Here is a 6,780-nt window from a genome sequence, read left to right as displayed (position 1 = left end):
TTTTTGGTTCTGGTTTTGCTTTTAGTGTTGTTATTTTAGTCAAAGTTTCTTAAGAAGGTCGGAGAAATGAAGGGGTAGGGGGGGGGGTAGAAAGGGAAAAAGACGTCCATGTAAAGAATTCCCCCCCCCCCCTTAAAAATGGTCAGTTATCTGTCGGCAGAATAGTGGTCTTTTCTCGGTTAACAATTAGAGAATGTTCCTACAAAAGTTCAAGCGTATTAGCTTCATCTGTACCAATAGGTTTTTTAAATAACTCCCAAAAATAAGAAACGTCAGAGAAAGGATGACAATGTTTAAAGAACAGCGATAAACCTAGTATTGTGACAAAACGTAAAACTCTGCAATTGATATTTTTAATTTGGATTTAGTTTTAACTTTGCTAGAAATGTTTGAGCGTGATGTAGGGGGAACGCGCGGGCGCGCGCGTGCGCGGGGGGGGCAACAACCTTAGTGCCTTCCCATGTTTTTCCACCAGCTAATGTTCACTTGCGTACCTCTTGTGTACCTCTTTGAACAACTGGAGAGGCGTGGACATATTGCATTTCTGAGCGTATATATGTATTATAATAATATTCGTGCCTTTATCCAGTCAAACAGCTGCCTCGTCTGTAACGCGTTTCGCCGACACTGGTGTGGATTGAAAAACAGCAGCACCATAGCTTGTCAAATCGAAATGCCCATGAAAAAGAGAAACCGAATGTTTTATCAGGGAATCTTGGTTAACTTATAGATGACCAAAAGCTGATAACCTAGGGTTGTGTGCTTCTGTAATGACCAAAAAGTGCTGTTCAAGCTAAGTCTTTTAAGTTCAAGTTAATTTAAATTCGAGTTGATATTTCTAAATTATAACTCTGTTTGCTGCTCTCGAATGAACTTCCTTCAGTTTAAAATCTGGTTAAAGCGAGGAATCCTACCTCGAAGACCGAAGAACTTGGAATCGATTATTTTGAACCCGCTTTTTGATGTGAGGAAACTAATTTGAATTACAAATAATTTTCAAAATTAGTATTCATATTTACGCTTAGTCTTGCACGTGGAAAGAACCCACGAACTACAAGAAATTTGAGTGTCTTTTTTAGCTTCTACGTGGAGTCAAGAAACTCGTCATTTTGACCTTATTACCTTAGATATTGCCTGTTCTGTTCAGTTCGGCGAGTGTTTCTTATGGTGGATCGATGTGGTTCGGATACTATGCATGTCGAGGATTCATGCTCTTCACTTCGTCACGACTTTTCTTCAGGTAAATAACCTATAGATAGATGAATTTGGATAACAATGCACTGTTCGTCTTTCTCGTTGTGGCCCTCGCAAAATTTACAGAGTAAAATGTTAGAAGGAGGAGCGTAATGCGCATAGCACAGAGTAGGAAAAATCCTGAGCGGCAGCCGCCATGACAGTTCTTTATAAATCTGATTAGTAGAGGCGACGAGAGAAATTCCTACTTTTTTAGATTATTGTTAGTGTACCGATCGGTTATTTACTTATTTCTCTTTTCATTTCTGTGCATATTTTCAACTAAATTTTATGATTATAGTGTGTTGACTTATAATGTGTTTAAAACGCGCTTGTTCTTTCCCTTACCCTACAAACCCGGCAAGTAATCGCGAAAACGTTATAACGTAGACTTCAGTTGCTGGTTACCTGAGGATCGGTTCCTATCTTTCATACCGAAGTCACTCTGGACGTAAACATTTGTTGCTTAGTTATGTTCGTATTCACAATGTATTTGTCTGTTTTTCTTCATAGGACAGTATCAAGAGGAAAATTAGGACACCTCGAAATCAAGAAAGTCAAGGAAGGAACTGAAAGAAATACATGAAAACTTCAAAAAGGTAAAATAATTGTTTTTTTTTCAAAAAAACAAATTAGTTATCTAGGCCTATTCATCTGCGTTGAAAGATTTAACCTGGATTTAGCGAATGTTTCTAATTCGAGACTAACTTAGCAAATTATGAAAAAAAACTGTAACTCAGGAATTAGTCAATTTCTTTATGGTCTGATTTCTTGGATTTATCTCTGATTGAGGTGGCTTTTAATTTTTTTTACCAATGTTCGTTCGACGAGTTAATTCCATCATAAATACTTTTTATCTGTTTCACAAGCATCAAAGAAAGTATCGTCAAGTTCTAAGATTAGAGAATAATTGTAAAAATGATATCGATCATCCAACTTTCCCCAGATCTTTTTAAAGATATTACTCACCAGCAAAGTGCAGACATTTTACGAGGTATAAGCCTTTGGTCTGGCATGTTTCGCATCTGCCCAAGGGCTCATTCAAGACCTTGAATTTACCGAATATTGCATTTACATTCCTGCTCGCACGAAAATGATTGTGTGAATCTAGCCTGGCTTCACACAAGGATTACCACTTTTATAACCCCAAACATAACGTAATACTGCCTAGGCCACGATTAGAAGACTTCAATTCTTTTTCGGGATGCTTTTATTTAAAAAAGATTAGGTGAGCCTTTTTTTTTGCAAGGAATCTTGTTGCTTTTGCATAATATGCTAATACGATGGTCATAAGATGGTTAAGAAGGCGTTAATTTGATGATAAATTTCGGTCAACCTGAAAGCTGAATGTCTCGGCTCTTGAGGCCTAACACTTAGTACGCTTAAGATTTTACATTTCTCATATAAAGTAAGAGAATTTTGTTTTAGATCTCTTAGAAGTTTAGAGCCTGATAATTTCTTACACTTTTACTTCCTTGGAAAAAGCACTTGGAGCTTACCTATTTAATGTCTCATCCCTTGAGGCAGAGAAAAATTATCAGTATTCCCTTCCAATTATCATATTTTACTCTTTTTCTTCCAGAATTCTTTTTGAAATCTATGCTTAGTTTAATAGTCGTATGGTTTCTTACATAGAATTTAAAGAGCCTTTTTCTTTTCAATTTAAACTGTTAAACCTTTGGAGTTTGTCTTTTGGGGTTGAGTCATGAACAAAATAAAAGTGTACTCCAAAAGATGTTTTCATGTCAAAGCTCTTCCTGCGTTTTTCACCAAATTATGTATGACTTTTTCGACGTGATTTAACAAAGATCTTCGAGCCTAAGAATTAACACTGTCCTAACAAAATAATAATATTATGCTCCAAAGTTGATTCTTTTCCTCAAACTGCTTTTTGAGTTTATCATCAAATGACATAGATCTTTTTTTGACATGATCTCAATAAAAATCTTAGACTTAATATTAAAAACGTTTGAGTTCTTAGGGCTCTAAAAATTCCATGAATTTATGTTTGTTCCTCAATTTGCCTCTGAGGTTTATCAGCAAGTGATTTATAATTTCATTCTAACCAGATTTATTCAAAATAATTGAGCCTAGTTAATTGAGATGTTTGAGCTTTTGAGCGCTAGCTAGGCTACAACCAAATTGAACAGTGTACCCAAAAAATGTTGTTTGTCCACCAAATTGCTTTTAGAGTTTTTCATCAACCGATGCAGTACTTTTTTCTAGGTTCTGGCAACGCTCAAGTCTAAAATTAATCGAAAAATTAATTCGTCTATCTTCCAAAAAGGTAGTTAAAGGCGCCATATAGTTCATTCTTTGCACCCTAACATAAGTATGCATATTCTCCATAATGGTAATTTTACATTTCTTGAGGTGCTGACAAGGAGAATTTGTTTAACAATCGAGAGGTTCTTTAGTTGGTGATCATTTCCTTTATTCTCATGACCTTAATGTTTGATTCAGGGCTGATATTGTAGGGAGAAATTAGACACTAGTCATTCTCAAGGGTCAAAGGGTTATGCTGATGTAACGAGATTTCGTGCAAATGCAGTACAACTATGTGTCTCTATGAGCTTGTGCTCTATGGTAAATTACAGTATCAAAAGAATAAACACTTCTAATGATTTAGTACAAGCCATGAATATGGAAAAATAAATTATATCAACCAACAAGGCAGTTGAATTTCAGTGCTAACAAAATTAATATCAAAGATAACTAAAATGCTAGGGGAAAATAATTTGCTAAATTACAGTGAAAGCTGCACTAGTGAAGTACAAGATGATGCCATCATTGAAGGATATCAGTATTGCATGTTCATGAATAGAGCTTTTGATCCACTGCTTTCAGACTTATACAGCCATTCATTTTGAAATCAGGATTTGTTTACTGATATAGTGATCACGACAAAGGAAAAATTTAAAATATTTCATCCTCATGCTAGATATGCATATGGTAATCAAAAGTCGTACTCTGGATACTTGTGCGTTATCAAATCCACGTATACCAACCATAAAAATATAAGTACATCATTTCCAAGGAATGCTGGCAAGTGATGAGGCTTATGAACTCAAAAGAGTGCATGGTATTGAGTTTGATATAAATGAACTTGAGAGGGTGAGGTAGCAAATTTTTCTTTTGAACAATGCGGTGCCCTGGCGCTGTATGCATTAATGTTACCCACTAATGAAACCTACAACATATTGGAAAGTCAATACTTAAGCTTAAATTGTTAATTAAGGAAATAAGTTTTATCGTGACATGGCCATTGGTAGATATCACCCTAACATGTGCTGGTTTATCTAGTAATGTTCATATTTCTGAAGCAGAGTGATAGGTATTTCATAAGCTTTTAATTGATGGAATTTTATCGCCGGTGTGACTCGTAACATTTAAGTAGTAAACTGGAAACTTTGATTCTCAACAATTACTGTTAAAATGTTTTAGAAGTTCAAGTGAAAGCCACTTCACTGAGTTCTCGAGGCTAAAAAAATTGTGAAGGAGTTTCCTCAAAAATTTATATTTTCTTCCCTAATTTTGTTCGAAGATTATCATAAACTCCAATGAAACTTTTCTAACGTGAATCAATGAAAATCTTGGAGTCTTGTCGGTGATTGATATCGGTAGAAGTGGCTGGCTTCAAGATATTTTATTGTGAAAAAGTACTATAATAAAATATTTGGATGGAGCAGATTCTAAACAACTACTGTTAAAATGTTTTAGAAGTCCAAGTGAAAGCCACTTCACTGAGTTCTCGAGGCTAAAAAAATTGTGAAGGAGTTTCCTCAAAAATTTATATTTTCTTCCCTACTTTTGTTCAAAGTTTATCATAAACTCAAATGAAACTTTTCTAACGTGAATCGTTAAAAATCTTGGAGTCTTGTCAGTGATTGATATCGGTAGAAGTGGCTGGCTTCAAGATATTTTATCGTGAAAAAGCACTATAACAAAATATTTGGATGGAACAGATTAAAAGTTGAAAACAAATTTTGAATCCGATTTGCTTTGTTGGTTGTACTTATTTACCAAAGTACTAAAGCTGTTAAAAATCTCAAATCTCCAATCTCGGTGAACAAATATCAATTGTCTTATCTTAACAATGGTATGACACTTGGGAAATCTATAGTTTTAAGTTGATTAATTGAATGATGTTCACTAAGAACTAATTTATGAAAGATATAGATAACTTGATTTCATAACTTTAACCAAACCTATTTATTAGAGAAACATTTCAAAATTACATTTTGTCAAAGAAATAATTTGCCGCCTTTCATCTTATTTTTTTTTTAAATCTTCACCGACTCTCAGTAATTTTCACGCACCAGGAGTTATATTTTAATGCTTTTATTTCTGTTCATGTTCATGGTTTTGTTACTATTTTCCTTTTCACGTTCAAAATTAAAGAAGTGAACAGTATTTCGTAGTAGTAAGGTTTTTCCAAATGATTTATGATATGGTTTAAGTAAACAGAAACTAAATTTATGCAGTTGTTCTTGGACTTATTGCGGCATGAGAATTCCTTCGTGGGCTCACTGAGTAGAATTGCTGGCAAGCATATGCATATATTTGCTGCTTGTTGTTTTATGACTAAAATTAAAATCTTCGGCTCCACATGATATGGTTTAAGGCCTGAAAACAAGCAGACTAAAATTACTTCAAAGCAACAGCTACCCTAAAATTCCTCAAATTCATTTGAATATTCAGCAGTGATCGTTTTGAATTTATCGTTGAATCCAGGTTACGTTCACCTTTATTTGTATGCTCTCACACATTACTTAAAGATTTAAATACTACATTTTACTCGTAGAACATAACAAAATAGCTGTTTCTGCGACAATTATCGCTTGAGAAAGCAAAGTTTAAATTCTAGAGCATTTGTTAATTTATGATTTCTTTTCTTTTTGCAGACTGACTGGTGAATATTCCTGATGCTCTCGGCACGAATCAACAAGAAAGAGTGTGATCCAAGTGAGGACAAATTTATACAGAGATAAAGAACAGATATAGCGCATTTCTTTGAAGAATATTTCCAGTCGGAGCTAAGATTCAAACGCCGAAATCGATGACTAAAATGTTGTTAATTCGTGAATTTTGTGAGTTCAATTCTTGCTAAGGGCTGTTTGAGGTAAAACATTTTCCCACCGAAAACTTAAAAAAAAAAAATACGGGCGCTTGTAATACGCATACACCATTTTTAAAAAAATGCTTGATCTGTAACATCTGTTCGAATGTGGCGAATTTTCCCGCCAAAAGACTTAGAAAAAATACGGCGCCCAAAATACGCATGCGCCAATTTTTTTTCCAAAATAGTGATATTTCAGTCTACGTTGCCAATAAAATGAACTTTTTCACTTGTTGTCTTGTATCATCACCTACTTTTACTCAAAGGTACAGCTTTTCTCATCTTTTACAGTCTTTCTATATATATACTCAGTAAACCACAAACGTTTCAAGTTCAACAAAGTATTTATTCTTTTAAATTATTTTCAATCACAAGGTAAATTATTAAAATGGTATTAAAACTTTTATTTCGTATATATACTAAGACTT

The 6,780-nt window shown here is 34.3% G+C and overlaps 1 long non-coding RNA gene across 1 annotated transcript; it reads left to right on the top strand.

Annotated features, from left to right (window-relative positions):
• The first annotated feature begins 658 nt into the window (after positions 1–658).
• On the top strand, positions 659–6,571 carry LOC149036341 (uncharacterized). The gene is made up of 3 exons (XR_016181715.1): positions 659–1,240; positions 1,747–1,832; positions 6,138–6,571. It is a non-coding gene; the product is annotated as an uncharacterized LOC149036341 (long non-coding RNA).
• The last annotated feature ends 209 nt before the right edge of the window (positions 6,572–6,780 follow it).

This window comes from Pocillopora damicornis, chromosome 12 (assembly GCF_964200805.1).
Source record: "Pocillopora damicornis chromosome 12, jaPocDami1.2, whole genome shotgun sequence".
Lineage (NCBI taxonomy): Eukaryota > Metazoa > Cnidaria > Anthozoa > Scleractinia > Pocilloporidae > Pocillopora > Pocillopora damicornis.
This window is presented reverse-complemented; position numbering and strand designations above follow the sequence as displayed.